The 18,142-nt window shown below is 34.5% G+C and overlaps 1 protein-coding gene across 2 annotated transcripts in view; it reads right to left on the bottom strand.

Moving 5' to 3' along the window:
- LOC111513752 (uncharacterized) overlaps positions 1-18,142 on the bottom strand; it is a 47,020-nt gene that overhangs the window by 5,653 nt on the left and 23,225 nt on the right. The gene's annotated exons all lie outside the window — the stretch shown is intronic.

The following is an 18,142-nucleotide window of genomic DNA, read 5'->3' as shown; positions in this document are numbered from 1 at the left end:
GTAATGCCATTAGTCTTTTATTTAGCTGAAGCAGATGAACGCAGTCATTCAAAAATGGTAAAAAAAAATTTGTAAGACAGGAAGCAAGTATCCTCTTATCACATACCAGTTTCTTTCATATATTTGAAAACTAACAAATATTTTCATAAACAGGCTAGTTCATTGATCGAAGAAAAATTCTCTTGATTGTATTACTGAACGCAGTTTAGTGAGAAACTGACCAATAATCTAATGCTACTACAGTACATGTTTTCCAACAATATCGATAACTTGATGAAAATCCATAATGAAAACTAAATCAATACAGTTTATTGTATGCAGCGCCCGATCCAACTATTTCGCCGCTCCGAGCAAAATAATATTTGCCGCTTTTTACCCATGCGTTATTCCATAGATGGTGTAATTTTAACCTATAAAAAGACAAATTTTCCCTGCCGATATTAATGAAACAAAATAAGTTTAGTTTTAAGATATTTATTCAAATCCAGCATTCAGCACAGTTTGAAGGAGGCAGTGTGACCACATTTTATTTTTGTAATCTACTAAAATATGATGTGAAATTTTAGTGATGTCAATATTAATATATTATATTCTAACAACTTTTGTATAGGGTGTGGTTTTTTTTGTTTAACCGTCTTTCAAATTTTCGCCGCCGACGCCGCGCCTTCTTCAATTTTGCCGCCCCTCATTTTTGCCGCCCCGGGAAATTGCCCGGTTTGCCCCCCCCCCCCCCTTAGATCGGGCGCTGATTGTATGATTTTCACTATAAAGGGTTTTACAAAAACCGCGACACGTGTTTCGCTATACAATAGCTTCCTAGCATAAACTCTGCTTGAGGAAGCTATTGTATAGTGAAACACGTGTCGCGGTTTTTGTAAAACCCTTTATAGTGAAAATCATACAATAAACTATATTGATTAGTTTTCAAGTTCAGTAGTGACATACTTTTTTCATTGAAGGAATATGGTAGTGGAACACATTTATAGAGTCAATAAAATAAATTAGAATGTTCGGGCCGATAATTTCGATAGGTAGTTATTTTGTTGGACCATTCTTTGATTTGATTTGAATAAAGACTCCTACTTCAACCTATTGAAAGAATGAAGAGCATTTCAGCAGAATGCTCTTTATATTTGGATATTCGCTCAAGACAATTTTTGGATAAACGTTTACTGATGTGTTAAATGTATAACCAACTAGATCCTCTGATTTCACAGCCCTTGAATTTTTTCTCGAGGGACACCTGAGGTAGGAAATAGGAGCTATTGAATTCACATCTTGAGTAATGTAAGGAAAGATTATAAAAGTCGCCTGTATCATTTTGTTGGACTTGGAGGAGGTCATTTCAAGCAAAATATGTGTTGATTTTGTCCCCGTCGATGTCGTTTGCCAATAATTTTCCCCAGTAGAAAAATTGAAGCAAATTTTAGTTTTTTACCAAATGAGGTGTTCAACATCGAATTTTTCGATAATAAACAAATTATGATGAAAAATATAGGGGTATCAGAAGGACAAAGGACCTTTTAAATGATGTATCTCCCAACTCCTCATGCCATTGAAAAATATGGAAGTAGGCGCTAACCGCAAGTAGATAAAATTTCGGGTATGGATATGAAATTGTAATTGAATCTTTTCAGAAGAAAAGCTGATGTGACGGAATTTTGATCATATCTCTATGAGTTATAGGGGGATCAAGATTCCGTTGGGAAGCCCTGAATATACTTGATGAATTTGTGATAAACCCAAAAGTTGATTTGGAAGGTTATATAACCAAAAAAGGTAAGAAGTATGGGCGTTACCTTTTTGATTTGTTTTCATTATAGTTGGGTACTTTTCGGTAATGAAGAAAAAAAATATCATCCAATACACGAATTGATATCTGTTTAACAATACATTTCGTTGCCTATTTTCATTGTATTGTACCTTGGGCGGTCGGTAGCCAGGCGGTTCCACGTGGGTGCTTTTTTCACTTACTCGAATTGAATGCCGTGTTGGTCGGTGATTCAAGCCCTAGTCTGAACGATCGATTTTCACTTGCTATCGTCCAACCCGTGTTAGGAATCACACGTTGAAAGGTAAGACCTCGTTAATTCTTAGCTCGCACAAGTTTCGACTTCTGAGGTTGTCGTTCGTAGGGATGCGACAGCTTGTTAATGGAAAAAACAGAACAGATTGTATAGATATCAATTGCATCTGACTGACATTACCATTTACTCTATATGATTATTAATGGAAAAAGTATGATTAATGTCGGTGTTTTTCTTCTGTTCATATCTGGTTTTCCTGGTTTTCAGTTGATAATTTTATCATGACAATAACGGATATTTCGTTATATTTGTTCAATTCAATACTATAAATGAATATATTTTACAAAATTAGGCAGTGAAAATATTTTCATTACAATTTTCATTACACTTTTCAGTACACGATTCATTACACTTTTGTGAAATGAAATATTTTCAACCTTTCGTGAATTTCACAGTAAATTTCTGATACATTTGATAAATATTTTCTGATGGTAGTTACTAAGTACACTAATTTTCAGAAAACGTACGAACAAATTATTCGTTAATACTTTTATAGATATGGTTTGTATACGAGGAGTCGGCTTTTTGAGTACTACATAAATATTACTGGAGTTTAATCCCAACATCTCCAGAGGTGTTAAAAATAACGGTTTGGTGTAAGGATAAAACTCCAGTAATATTCATTACTGAACCAAAGGTTCCAAACAGTGCATTACAAGTGTTACATATTTATACATGTAGCCATATTGTATGTTTATATGGCGGGTTGGCTGTCCTTGTTCATCTTTCACTGTCTGAACCACTGTGCATGCTGTTTTCGTCGAGTGAATTGGCTTGGGATGTGGGGGTTGAGCAAACCGGCCATAGGATGATTGCTACCACGTAGCCCCGCCGGATACGGGAATGACAGAAACACTTGTGGTTCTGTTATTTTCTAACTGAATGGCATCCCAACGATGGCTCAATCCTAAGGTGTGTGTATCCGTGCCGAGAGGATGAATGACACTAAGCCTATCAGCTGTCTCTACGAAACCTTCGAGATACCGGGCGTCCTCTCGTCGTAGCATCGCCTTGTCATGGTAATGCGGGGCTCTGCCGTGATTGACCTTCTTTCCCTAACTACTCGACTCGTGTCGAACTTACGACTCCAACCGACCTCCCTGTAAACTTAGATCAGGAGTTTACACGAGTCTACAGTGGAGATGGATGTCGAGTTTACGACTCCAACCGACCTCCCTGTAAATTTAATTCAGGAGCGAGTCTACAAAGAAGATGGATGTCGAGTATACGACTCCAACTGGCCTCCCTGTAAATTTAGTTCAGGAGCGCGTCTACAGAAGAGATGGATGTCGTTTTTACGACTTCAACTGACCTTCCTGTAAATTTAGTTCAGGAGCGAGTCTACAGAGGAGATGGATGTCGAGTTTACGACTCCAACGGACCTACCTGTGAATTTAGTTCAGGAGCGAATCTACAGAGGAGATGGATGTCGAGTTTACGACTCCAACTGACCTCTCTGTAAAGTGAATTTAGTTCAGCAGCGAGAGCTTCTCAACTCCCCAACTCCTGATCCAACAACTGAACCTTGAAAAAAGGTTTGGTGGTGCAGCCAGGAAACGACTGAGTCGTCTTCTCGAGAGCGGGGTACCTTATAAAACCGCCTTGCACCAAATTCTTGAGCGGCGTACACAGAATATATCTCAGGTGGGGGAACAAACTCCCCATGAGAAGGTTAGCAAACGTTTGTGCTCAAGTGATGAATCACCAAAACCAGAGGCGAAAAAGCCCTGCACGGCTGAATCTACGGCATCGTCAGGTGTAGCTGACTTGCAAAAACCCTCATATGGGAAGGCTGTCGTGGGTATCAAGGTGTGAATATTGCAACTTGACTATCCGACTACCTCATTAACAGAGTATATACTTTGTGCCTGTCCCGTTGGGGACCGAATCAGGTCTTTAGAGTTCGGCAGAGCCATACTCTTACCATCTGACCTAAAAGACCACCCATCATACAAACTAATCGGCTTCGTTAAGAAGCTGGATTTTTTTTCTATACAGTTGATACAATGAATTGGATTTGTTACGGTTATGTTCGAAGTTCCAAATGATTATTTCAACCTCCTGAGAAAGTGGCAAGTTCTTTGAATACACAGTTCATTCTTGAGAGTTACATTCATTTTCTCTTTGAAAAGGGCCAAAATAAATAGCAAAAATGTATTGCGCGAAATAATAGAGAAGTTTGGCAGAAGAAAATGTACGAATAAGGTACATCTCAAGGAATTTTTTCACAAAGTAAAATTGTAAGCTCATTGCTATAATTTTTAAACAAAGCACGTCTTCATGTTGTTATTATTCTTATAATTTGATTGAGACAATCAAGTCGAGTATTCATCATAAGTCATAAAACAACCTATTTTGATTCATAGGACGTATCCGAAAAGTTTCATTTCACAAAAAAGAGAAACTCCATTCCAAAGCATACGTATACTTTGAATAAAAGCCAAAGTATACGCATCGTAATTTGTTGAAAGTAAAAACAATCACAATCAATTTGAGAGAATCACATCAGAGTCAGCACTGACCCACTTTACGAAAAATAATTGAACAAAATTTTGAATTCAAAGAGCATTGAAGAAAGTAGATCAGAAAGCGAAATCAAAGAATGGCATCGTTATATAACCTTCTGTTACATATTCTTATAATGTATTCAATAAACCGGGCGGGTTACTTTTGGTAATTTATTATCGGTTGATTCAAATTATAACCACTTACAAATTGTACAAGTCTACTTCTGACAAATGCACACAAAATCATTGTCACTTTGATTATTGCGTAGTGGTATTTCTGAGATACTTCAAAAGGAAAACAATACGAAATAAAGAAAAAGGAAAATATGCAAGTAAAGAACTTTTTTTTCAGCACCATCCCCTGTAAAAAAGAACAGCTTAATTTTCTATAAATCCATCTTGAAAGAAATATGAAAAAAATATTAATAATGAAGATATCACGAAAGTGAAAAATTGAAAGAATTAATTGATCAATAGCATCATATGTATAAGTACAGCGTTGTAGTAAGCTCCGTTAGTAGGGTCCTAACAAGATACTCAAGAATTTATGTGATACCCTCTAGCAGGCTTGCACCAAGAAGTGAACAGATCGAAGGAAAACTCACCATTCAGTAATGAGATAAGGGAGGACAATATTTATATTCAGGATATTAAACAGTTATACCTGAACATTTATGGGATCTTTCAATGCTCCTCATCAAAATAATTCAATGACAATTACGTTAAAATATGTTTTTCCGTTAACCAGCTGTTGCCTTCCTTCGACGACAAATGTCAAAAGTTAAAACTTGTGCGAGCTGAGGACTAACGAGGTCTCACCTTTTTACGTGTGATTCCTAACACGAGTTGGAAGTGAAGTGTTAGGAAGTGGAAGTTAGGAAGTGGAAGTGAAAATTGATTGTCTGATTCAAACCACCGGTTCTCAGAGCGGTTGATTGAGAGAGAGGAGTAAACCACACACGTAAACCCTCTAGATCTGTTTAAAAAATATGTTTTTGTGTTAATCAGCTGTTGCTCCCATACGAACGACAACTCTCAGAAGTTGAGAAATTTGTGCAAGCTAAGGACTAACGAGGTCTTACCTTTTAACGTGTGATTCCTAACACAATATTGATCTTCCTGTCGAAGAATTGGATATGGTAGGTGATTCTTTAGGAGTTGGTGTACCTTTTCTTCTTCAGGAAGTTATATATCAAAAACATTCTATCTGATCAAAACATTGAACGAAGAATACATCAGCAGGTACAATAAAAGTTTTTGTGAGATTTATAAAACAATTTTTGCTGATTTCAAAATAATTGTGAAACACAATTCCCAAATGGCTAAAATAGGAGCAGCTATGAGAAGTCCCATCAGATGTAGTAGAAGTTCGATTCACTTAAAGAATCAAGTGGGTCTTGAAAACCGAGTGAAGATATGAACGAAAGTTGAGTAGATTTTAGAGGCTGAAAGATGTTCAACAGCTGACTTAAACCATGAAAATTGAAACCAAAACTTTTAATGAAACTCAGTTCACATAATAACCGACCAGAGCTCGTGATATGGTTTTTTTCGCAGAATACTTTTTGGAAATTATTTGGTCTGGTCATTTCCAGATGCTTCTTTGATATAATCAGAAAGTGGAAAAAATATCATGACAGGTCAAGTTCTGAAGTTGAAAATTTTTAAATTTATATTATATATATTATATTGAAAAAAAGGTTTACTTCTTTAGAACGCTCAACATTTTGGGGCTCTATTGAATCAAGCTTATGAAGCTGATAGTGTGTGGTACTCATAAACTTAAAAGCCTTGTAGTCTACCATTTCTCCATAAATATTGAACCCAAAAAATAATAACACATTAAAGCAGTCCTAACCAAATTTGTGATCTGAAATCGTGACACAATTAGCTCGGTGTGAAAAATTATTCATAAATGTATCGGGTTGGAACCCGTTCAACGAAAGACTAAACAAAGAGGCGAAGATCAATCTACTGGTACCTACATGAGAATACCAATGCACAGATTTGTCTGTAACAGTTTCTCGACTCGTCACAGTAACTGACTTTCTCATTTCAAATAGAGAAACCAAATTCCAGACATCACTAGGTATTTGCTGGCAGAATGTTTAGCCGGTCTCAGCCTACATCCACTGTAGCATTCCATCACTGACGTTGATTTTCAAAATCAAAATGAAAATTTTTCCAATTATTAGAGATAGATACAATTCAAAAAACATTATTGGTTCTCCTCGGTTAACAAAATAAGACAGGATATTTGACTTTCAGTGGAATTAGAAATATGATGGTGGTGATTTCTCTTCGAAAACTTCATTCTCTTTTCAAATTATTCTGAAATCGGATCGACCTATTTGATTCTTGATGAATAATCCTTATCAACTGTCTCGCTATACAATAGCTTCCTCAAGCGACAATCATAAATTTCTTGCTTGGGAAAAATATATGATTTGTATCTGAGAAATCATTTTTGAATCGGTTGTGGAATGACTCCTTCCATATTTACGAAATATCAAAATGTTTGATAACGTACTGAACTGGAAAATATTTATACTTATTTGAAGGTTATGCAAGGGTAACACAAATAACAATTACTCAGTTATACATTTTCAATATTCAATTTTTTGAATCTTGAATCTGAAAAAAAATTACTGCATTCAAAACTTCAAAATATTATTCAAAGTAAACAAAGTATCCGGTAATATTTCACATAAACATTCCATAATCAACAAAACCGCAACTATTTTTTCAATTCAATTTGTAACACTTTCACATACCGTAACTATTTTACTATTACATTCAAATCAGAGGTAATCGAAAATTTCCCACCAGTATGAGTTGTATAAATGTTCACAACTCAAGTTCGAAATGATGGAATATATATATATATATATATATATATATATATATATATATATATATATATATATATATATATATATATATATATATATATATATATATATATATATATATATATGTATATATATGTATATATATATATATATATATATATATATATATATATATATATATATATATATATATATATATATATATATATATATATATATATATATATATATATATACATATATATATATATATATATATATATATATATATATATATATATATATGTATATATATGTATATATATATATATATATATATATATATATATATATATATATATATATATATATATATATATATGTATATTTCAATATTAAATTCTACAAAAAAGGATTTGAAGCTTTATATCTTCTATTAATTATCTGCGAGCGCTTTCGACAGTTGGTAGTACTGTCATCTTCTGGCACTCCTCAAACTGAACTGGTCATCCTGTTGTCTGTCTCTTTATACGGTCAGAACGTCTTAACTCAGGTATTTCAGGTACTTTAGGTAAATTTGCCTGTATTTGTTCTGCATCAGGTACTCTTCTTCGTGTTAGATCTTCTCTAGGAATGTGTATGGTTTTGTTTAATATATTGAATGTGAGATCTTGTTGTGTTTTGATTTGTACTTGTTCCTCGATAAGTTATTTATGACTGTTGAATTTATGGATGTTCAAGTTTTCCCAAATGTCCATGCGGTTTCCCTTCTTGATTTGTTTTATTAGTTTTATGTTCTCTGGTGGGGGGAAATTATGTTTGTTTTGTATGGCGTGTGTTGCAAGGTTTGATTTATATACTGTTGGATATATGTATGCCTTTTTGTGCTCATTGTACCTTTGGATCAGTTTTTTCTTGGTTTAGCCGATATAGAATTTGTTGCAGTCCAAGCATTGTATACTGTATATCCTGTTTTGGTCTTTATCTTCTTCTTTTTCATAGTTGTTTATTTTTTGTGTTATTTTCGTATTCGGCTTGTATGTTATGTTGATGTTCAGTGGTTTGAAGATGTTTGTTAGTTTTTTGGTTTGGTGTCCTACGTACGTAAATGCTGTTCATCGTTGTGTTGTTTTGTCTGTTGGAGTGGCTTGATCCTTGTTCTGTATTTTTTGTTTGATTCCGTTTTCTAGTTTATCTATTGTCTTTTGGGTGTATCCGTTTTCGTTCGCTATTTGGTATATGATTTTCCGTTCTTTGTTTCGGGCTCCATTGCTGAGTGGTATCCTTAACATTCTATATATGAATGCGTTATAGGCAGCCATTTTGTGTGATGGTGGATGGTTTGAACTTGCGGGTATGGTGGAGCTTGTTTGTGTAGGTTTCCTGTATATTGTCATTTGAAATTGTGTTTTGTTGTGGTTTTATCCTATGGTTATGTCCAGGTAGTTAAGTTTTGAGTTGTGTTCTTCCTCAGTGCTGAAACATAGTTTTTGATTGATTTCGTTAATTTCTTTTGTTATTTGTTCTATTCTTATTCCATTGTTTGTGATATGTACAGTCCATCATCAACGTATCTGAACCATTCTCCTTTTTCATCATGTGTCTTTATTATTGTTAAGCTTTTCTCATCTATAGTTTGCAGGTATATTTTGGATATAATGCTAGATAGTGGAGATCCCATCGCTAGTCCATCTGTTTGTTTATAAATTTTCCCTTTAGATTCGAAATAATTTTGATTAAGTATTGTATTTAGACTGTGTTCCATTTGGTTCATGTAGGTTTTGTCTATGTTTTGGTGTTTTAGTTTCTCAGATATGATGTTTATACTTTCGTTGACTGGTATGTTGGAGTACATGTTTTTTATGTCGAACGAGAACAGTTTAGTGTTCGGACTGACATTTGTCGTAGAGATTCTGTATGTGAGTTCCATTGAATCCATTGAATTTTTGATGTTGTGGTCGTTGTTCTTGTTGATTTTGTTTTTCAGTTCGTCGGCTATGATTTTTGAAATTTTGTATGAAGGTGCTCTGGTGAAATTAATAACCGGTCTTATAGGTTTATTTTCTTTATGTATCTTTATCTGTGCGTTGAATTTTGGTGCTTTTGGGTTGTTGACTGTGTATCTGTTCAATGCTTTGTTGTTAAAGATCTGTTTGTTGGATTACATTAGGTTATTAATTTGTCTTTTATATTTTGTGGTTGGATCGTGATTCATCGTGCTAAAATCGTTTTCCGTTACATATTTGTTCACTTTTATACTTAATTCCTGTTTTTCAATAATAACTGTGGCGTCACTTTTGTCGGCTTTAACTGCCATGAGGTTGTTGGAGATCAACTTCTTTTTTATTGATTTGATGGCTCTCGTAATTGCTGGTTTCTCCGGAGTTTTTTCTGGTTTTTTGATTATTTGTTTCAGCGTGTTGATTGCTTCTGATCTGATTTCGTCTACTTTTGATGCTTCTACTTGGTTCAAAGCCATCTCTGTGTCTACAATTTGATTTTCAATGGTTTGTGGCGTGATTTTTTGGTATGGACTGCCACAAACCATTGAGAACCTAATTGTAGACACAGAGATGTAGAAATCATGATAAATGTTCAATATGTCTACCTTCAGACATTACGCATGCGTCTAGACGTCGGCGCATTGAGCCACATATTCGGTCAAATATTCCTGGAGTCTCTGCGATTATCCTGCACGCATCGATGATGCGGTTTCTTAAGTCCTCTACATCGCGAACAGGAGTACGATAAATCGAGTGCTGTAAATGGCCCCAAATAGAGGAATCGAGAGGATTGAGATCCGGGGATCAAGCGGGCCAGTTCTGTTGTGCTCCTTGACCTATCCACTGATTTGCATATGTATCAGTTAAATGCTGACGTGCTACTTGACTATCATCATGCATAAAAAACATATCCCTTCTGACGCCCAAAGGAACTTCTTCCATCAGTACTGGGTGCACTTCTCTTAAAAATTAAACATATGCCTCACCATTCAATCGAGGAGGTAGAAAATGAGGCCCAATTAAATCATCCCCAATAACTCCGAGCCACACGTTAAGAGAAAATTGTTCTTGATGGTTAGTTTCGACAATAGCGTGAAGGTTTTCTTCAGCCCATATGTGGTAATTATGGAAATTAATAATCTTGTCACGAGAAAAACTACATTCATCTGTGAATTCTATCGTCTTCAGAAAGTCACAATTTCTTCTAATCATTTCCAGCATCCAATTGCAAAATTCAAGACGGTTCGGAAAGTCTCGCGGTAACAGTACCTGTACTCGTTGCAGATGGTAAGGGTATAAGAGTTGTTCCTTTAAAATTCGAAATACCGTCATATGATCAACATTTAGCTGGAAAGCAATCTTTCTGGTACTGGTAGTAGGTTGTTCTTCAATCAAATTAAGTACTGCTTCCTCAAGCTGTGGTGTTCTTACTTCTCGATGGCGACCACAATCCTGCGTTCTTTTGTTGAATGAACCATATTCTCGTAATCGTTGATGAAGTCGAGCAAATATTCTATGTGAAGGATGTTGCCGTTGAGGATACATTTCAGCATATCTTCTAGAAGCTTCTAACCCATTCCCTTGCGACAGACCGTAAACGTAATGCATACCAGCCATTTACTCATTTGTGTATGCCATTTTAATAACAAGTGAATTATTAAAGAAACAAATTAAGAACAGAACAAAAACACACAATTAGTATTAATTCAATTTCGAAAATTCACAAACTGACAGCGTCATATCAATTTAATTGTCACTATCGCTAATAGCGACCTACTGGAGAGATTAGTTTCGTATTTTCGCATTTATGACGATGTATCTCTGTAGTTGTTCCTAAAATAATGTTTTGCTGCGAACTGGTTTATTTCGGGCAAAAATCCCAAGATACGTTTTTTGTTTAGAATAAAACAGGCTATCGGAAATGAATTTTTAAATGGTAAACAAATGATAAGACAAAAAGTTACATTGGAAATAAATTTTAGGGGTTGCGTTTTCCACCTTTTAAAACCATTGGGTAAACCAAATAAATTACTGGCTAAGTGTCTTTTTGGTAGTATGAAACGTCAGGTCAATTTCAATATTGTATTTTTTTTAAAGCTACGCTTTTTTAGTAATCAGCCCACACTGTGACATTTCGAATCGATTTGTTAAAAAATGTTTTTGAAATCGTTAAGATTGTGTGACAGGTCAAAGAAATTTCAATTTCCCCAAAGTATACGAAACTATATGAGAATTGTTTATTCCAAATCTCAAAAATTGTACTGAGATACACGTAAAAGAAGAGCAGGTAGTCACAGTAAGCATATATGGATTAACTGAAAAATATTATACGACATAACACGTTATTTAATTAAACAATAATGTTTCTACATACAACTTTGAAATTTAGTATTTACGTTACTCACATGTCAAACTTCCATAAAAATTAGTTCTATACTCTATGAAATTGTTAAATTGTTCAATTTTGAAATTATTCAATTACAGTGTACGTATATCACCCACTCTATAGGTATGGCATTGTGACAATTATGTTTCTAATCTTAAAAATAACTACTAGACCCAATTTTAATAAAAAAAAAACATTTTCAAAAAGGTATGGCGGGCCTAAACACCCACCGGAGAAGTATGGCATGTATTGAGTGCTGAATTTTTTTGTTAAAATACAGATAAATTGAAGAAATGCTCCGCATTTTCGAGCAATTTCAATTTATTATTGTGCAATTGCGTCCTGCACACCACCGCTGAGAACTTCATTTTCAATTCACTTATTACGTATATGAACCCCCCTAAAAACGCCATTCTGTAAGAAATGACTTACGCCATCTCCCGGTCTGTTTGTTTTGAGAGGGCTTTTTCTTCCTGTTTTGTGTCTCAACGTTACATATAATACTTTATTTTTCCTGAGACTTTTTTAGAAGCATGGAAATCGTTATATACACAGTAAAGATTGGAGTTGAAAAATATCAACATACATAAAAAAATTGAATCAATAGTAGATGTAGGAGATAATTATATAAAACAATTTAAAAAATACATAGTATAAACAGTAGAATATTAACAAGCAAACAATCGTGATGTCAAGCAGCCAGATCAGTTCAAAAATATTCATCAAGTGAATAAAAGGCATTTTTGTAGAGAATAGTTTTGATGCTATTTTTGAAATTGATGGGATTTGAAATTTTCATAATGAATGTTGGAAGTTTATTGAATATTTTAATAGACATACCACGAGGTCCGTTTGATACAGATGTTAATTTGTGTACAGGAACTATCAGATTATAATTTTGCCTGAGAGTATAACCAGTAGCAATGCGGATAGTATCCCTTTGCTGAAACTCATGGTAATGATTCTTAATGTAAGTGACACAATTTAAAATATACATGGATATCACAGTTAAAATTTGTAACTCAGTAAATACCTGCTTACAAGAATCACCATATTTTTTAAAACACATAGTTCTTAGTATCTTTTTTGAGCAATCAATATATCATTCAATTTGCTGCTGTTACCGTAGCAGACTAAGCAATAATTTAGACTTGAGTGAACATAGGCATGATAGTAACTTAATAAAATATTTATAAGGACATAATTTCTGAGATTCCAAATGACGAAACAATGCTTGGATAATTTTATAGTACTAGAGTCAATATGATCATTCCAGGATGATTGGGAGTCAATGTTCAACCCTAAGAATTTGACTGATTTTTTCTGCACAATAGATTTAGTATCAGCTCTAACTGATATACTGCAGCCCATTTTTCTAAGCGAGAAAACAATTGTATTAGATTTATTGATGTTTAGTACGAGGCCGTTTCTGGCGCAGTAATTAAGTATATTAGCAACTGCAATATCAGCCTGGTCATCTTTGTATAATCTACACATCTTTGTTGTTGATTTATGAGATTACTATTTACATATCATCTCAAATGTATGCATTCGGAGGTCCTGTGCGTTCCGCTAACAAATGAATGGGATTGTTAATCGACCTCAACATCTCTCATGTTGATCAAGAAATTCAGCTTGGTGAAAGCCTGGAAAATTTCTTTCCCTCGTTCCGTCATCCCGATAGGGCTCCGAGGGCGCGGATTGTTCTCAGAGGTATTAGTTGTAAAGGTGGTGATTCTTCATTCGTCTGCAGAAATTGTCGTTGTGGTTGTTGTTGTCCTGTCTGCTAGGGCATCACCAACATCATCGCAGCTGACTGTTTTTGTTTGTTTGGTTAAGAGATTTCCTCTACCCCACGAATTACGTTGCAGAGCCGGAGCTGCCGTGTGTTTTCGAGGACGGTTTACCTCTCTCCTGAGTTCAAGATCATTGATTTTTCCCTCTATATATATAGGGCAGTATTTACTGTTGGTAAGACGTGGACCAGCACGGTTAACGCACTGTGCTGGTTCATTTCTGCATCTATAAGCTGGGTAGTGCATTCAAGGCACTTAAATTTTCTATTGCAGTGGGAGGTGGCTTGCTCCCAAAGTCAACATTGATGAAATTGAGCAATTTTCTTTGATTTTTTTTTGAGCTCACATTTTACTCTCATGCCCAACGATTTTATTGTTTTGTTATTTGATCGATACCCTAGATTGCTGAGGAGAGTCATGTAATAACTGCTACCTAGGACCTTCCGAATTATTTTTTGCTTTTAGTACATTATCTACATCATCATTATATTCTTTAATTCAGTGAAACTCTTCAATATAAAAATTCATTCTCGCTCATTTTATCTTAAAAAGCTTCTTCTTCACTTGGATGAATTGATATTCCTTACAAATGGATTCATAGAATTATATGAAGATTCTTTATATTACTTCACTACCACGATTATAAGACGATATCGAATGTTGTTCTGAATGATAAATATTGTGTGAATACTGTATTACAGAAATGTATTATTAGATTTTCAAATTCACCTCAGATACATTTTTATGTAGCGTTATGTCAAAGGAATATCCGTATTGGACGAATTGCGCAAATGTGTGAACAAAAATTATTTGCCGCATTATTTTCGAAAACACATTTTGCAGAATTTTTTGGTAATACTTCTTCATAATCGAAATCATTATAACATATTTTTCAGGTTTTAGAAACAACTGTACCAGCTAATTTTGCAGTCTAAGGAAATAATTATAACTCGGCCAATTTTTAAATTCTTTAGTCGAGGACAACCGCGGACGATGTAAGTACTGACTTGGTATTCGATAAATAGGTGGACTAGTTCAACTACGTGCAACAAAAAGTAGTGACAAGGTCAGAAACTGTGACTAGGTAGGTACTATTTTTATCGAGTTCGAGTTTATTGAAAGACGCCAATTTCATTATTCATGATGGAATGGCTTTCACAATACCAAACCGTGAGACAATTCTTTCGCATGAAATATCGGTTTTACTCCTACATTCGTCACAACTACAGTTGTTGGTACGATTTTACTGTCATTTGTTCTACTAGAGAACAGAATGAAACTTTCCGGCCAGACACGTGGCTGAAAATAAATATTTGAAGAGAGGATTATAAGAGAATTTTCATCCAACGGGATATGTGCATTCCGAGAAACAAATTTGTTCATAATAAACGTGTGCATTGATAAAAAAATATAATTATGTATAAAAATTGACAGCAATGATCTGATCTGATCTGCTTTGAAATTCACATTATCATTTGTTATTATGGACATCCTTCCTTTTTTTACTAATAAATTCGAATGATTCATCAAGATTCGTGTATTATTTTTTTACCAACTCATAAATTTTCAAAACGTCCTATCGAACTAATTGATGTAGCTAGGTATGATTTACTTCACCTATCAGGATGTAATCCACTTCAATATTTTATCCTTTTCAGTACAATACTATTGAAATAAATCACAAAATATTTTTTGTAGAAAGATTGGATGTTTCCAGCGAAAAATGTATGAGGCGCAATGCTTTTGTCCAGAGTTAAAACAAGTTGTGTTTGAATATTTAAAAAGTTTTGCAAAAGTCTGTAGACACTACTTACCTAACTAAGACAAGGCTTACATTTTTTTTGTTGAATGTCTCTGATGATTTCTGAAGTAATCACATATTTATAACTAGATACTGCAAATACATCGAACAATTTTTTATAAAGAAGTAGATTTCCCAACATGCATAACTTGAAGAGAATTCTGAGTTGTTTGAAATCCTCGAAAAATTTCAATTTCTCCCAAGTAAGAAAACAGTCCTGAACAGTTCACAAATTTTTAAGTGACAATTTTACAAAATTCCTAACTTTTCGCTCTTTTTTCGACTTGGAAAAGTTGGGAAATTTCGGGCCAAGAAGATAGAAAAAATAATAGTAGAAAACAATAAACACAATATTATTTAAGTGTTGTTTCCTATCATTTGTATTGAATATTCCTATACATGGTGGATATGGTGGAACACCAAGGACCTTGGTCCAAAGTAGAATAATTCCCATTATTATTTTTATAATCACCAAAATTTATTTTTGTTTGTGCATACCCTAACGGGCATAAGCATTTAGCCAATCTTTGGATAGCTAAGTAAGAAAATCAATATATTATAGTATTAACTAATCCCTTGGCTTTCATTTCTTCGAAGGTTGGGAAATTTTGCTGGTGGGGTTGGAAAAATTTGAATTCCCTCCCCCCCTGGTTTTTCTTTTCGCGGTGGCCCTGATTGCAACATTATCATCGTTTATAACTCGCTTAGAAGACGACAAAGTATGTCCAAGCAGTTGTTAGCGTCAAATGTTAGTGTTGTGTAAATTGTGAAGTATTATTCTCTTCGTAACCATTCAATTTGAATGAATTTATACATATTAAAAGCCAATACTGTAGAACATTTCGAAAACTCATTGATAATGATGATAATTAATAAAAAATATGGAAAGGTATTTTTCGACGTCAAAAAATTTCAGGGCCATTTGTGTTTGTCTCAAAAAAGATTGGTTAACACTGTTCTATAGTTTTAATAGTACAGTGAATAACTACCACTTAGGCCACATGTGACCCATTGTACTTCCTCCCGAGGAGTTGTCCTCCTAGGTCATCGTCCATCCTGTCCTCTCCAGGAAAGTGGACAGGTCACTAGGAGACATCTCCTTTATATCGGCAGGTGAAGGCCAAGACTCACCGAATACATACTCTCTTATTGACGATAACTCCGGACACTCACATAGGACATGCCTGACAGTTTCATCTTCCTGTTCACACATCCTGCATAGAGGTGTGCTCACTAGCCCCATATTATGGAGGTGTTTTTTTAGTTGTCAGTGGCCAGTTACAGTTACTGCTGAGCGTAGATTTTTCCTGGTCATCCCAGGCCAGCTTCCCAGCTTCCCAGGGTCGCCCAGGCTGATCCTGGCAAGATTGCATCCTTTGATTCCATCTCATCTCTTTAGGGATTGAGCATGGGTGTGACGTTTGGTTAGTTCCGCAATTATTGAAGTCATCAGGCCGTAGGTGTCGGAAATACTTATTTCATTTATTATTTTAATTATTTCCACAGAGTCCTTTGACGCGAACAAAACTAATTCTATGGAAAATTTCAATATCTGCCAGTCATTTCGAAATGATAAATCGGAAAGACTTATTTTATTTATTTCAAGATTACTAACAGATATCGAAATTTTCCATAGAATCATTTTTGTTCGCGTCAAAGAATTCTGTGAAAGTAATTTAAAAAGTTTTCCAAAACTGTTATACTTATGATGAACCATGACAAAAAATCGTTATTGATTGTCTAATATAATGACAATCATGAACATATTCTGATAAACAAAACATTCGGGATGAGTTCTTCAGCGTATGGTATTTAATAAAAAATATGTTTCATCTCATGAACAGATTTGCGAAGGATGAGCTCTCTGGAATTCTAATGTCATCTAGAGACTATTCGTAATTCATCAGACTATCAGAATCCACTTCTCACTCTTGCTCAGAACTGACAAAAATTGCAAAGTTGGACAGTTACTTGCAACTTTTCCATTTCAAAAGTAATAACCAGCTACAATAACGAATCAGGTATTACAAAAAATATATTATGTTGGGGCTTATTGAAGCATTTCAACGAAAAACTGTTTCAGCGCTGAATTTAATCACTCATTCAAATTATTTCATTGAGTAATACAAAACTATCGAACCATATCGTGTTGCCTTGCTACATTGTTGTTTGAAGAATTAAATAGAATAGTTAAAACCAATATTTACTTTAGAGCGTCAGTTTCCCAATAGAAGTATGAGTAAATTTCTGAATAACATTCTCTTAAATGAAAAACAAAAACAAGGCAATAATCACACGTGTCAAAATTCAACGAGTTTCTTGAGAAATTAAATTGATCAGGCTGGAGAAATATATGAAAGTTGGATTTTGATAAGTGAAGAGAATAAGACAGTTACTGACTGTGTAACAATTCTTCAACCGTTTTGAAAATTTGTAATAATTTTCCAAGTTGCCATGCATCATTTTTTTGAAAGGCCAACACAAGCACTACAGAAAAATCATCAAGGGTATCTAAGAGCGGTTCTTGTGCGGAAGTAGCGATTCACTTTGGATTTGAATCGATGGGGACCAAATTAATTTGGGAAAACGTTCTCGGGAAGTTTATTCCACACGAACGAAGTTCTCCTAATGAAAGAGTGCTTAAACTTAAACAGTGAAGTTCGAGGTGTACTGACTTGAACCTCAAAACGTATTTATAAAAGAGAGGCAAATCTCCAACATTTTTCCATGT

The sequence above is a fragment of the Leptinotarsa decemlineata genome, unplaced genomic scaffold, assembly GCF_025532065.1.
Source record: "Leptinotarsa decemlineata unplaced genomic scaffold, Ldec_3_MD MMD2_tig00000199_RagTag_RagTag, whole genome shotgun sequence".
Taxonomy (NCBI): domain Eukaryota; kingdom Metazoa; phylum Arthropoda; class Insecta; order Coleoptera; family Chrysomelidae; genus Leptinotarsa; species Leptinotarsa decemlineata.
This window is presented reverse-complemented; position numbering and strand designations above follow the sequence as displayed.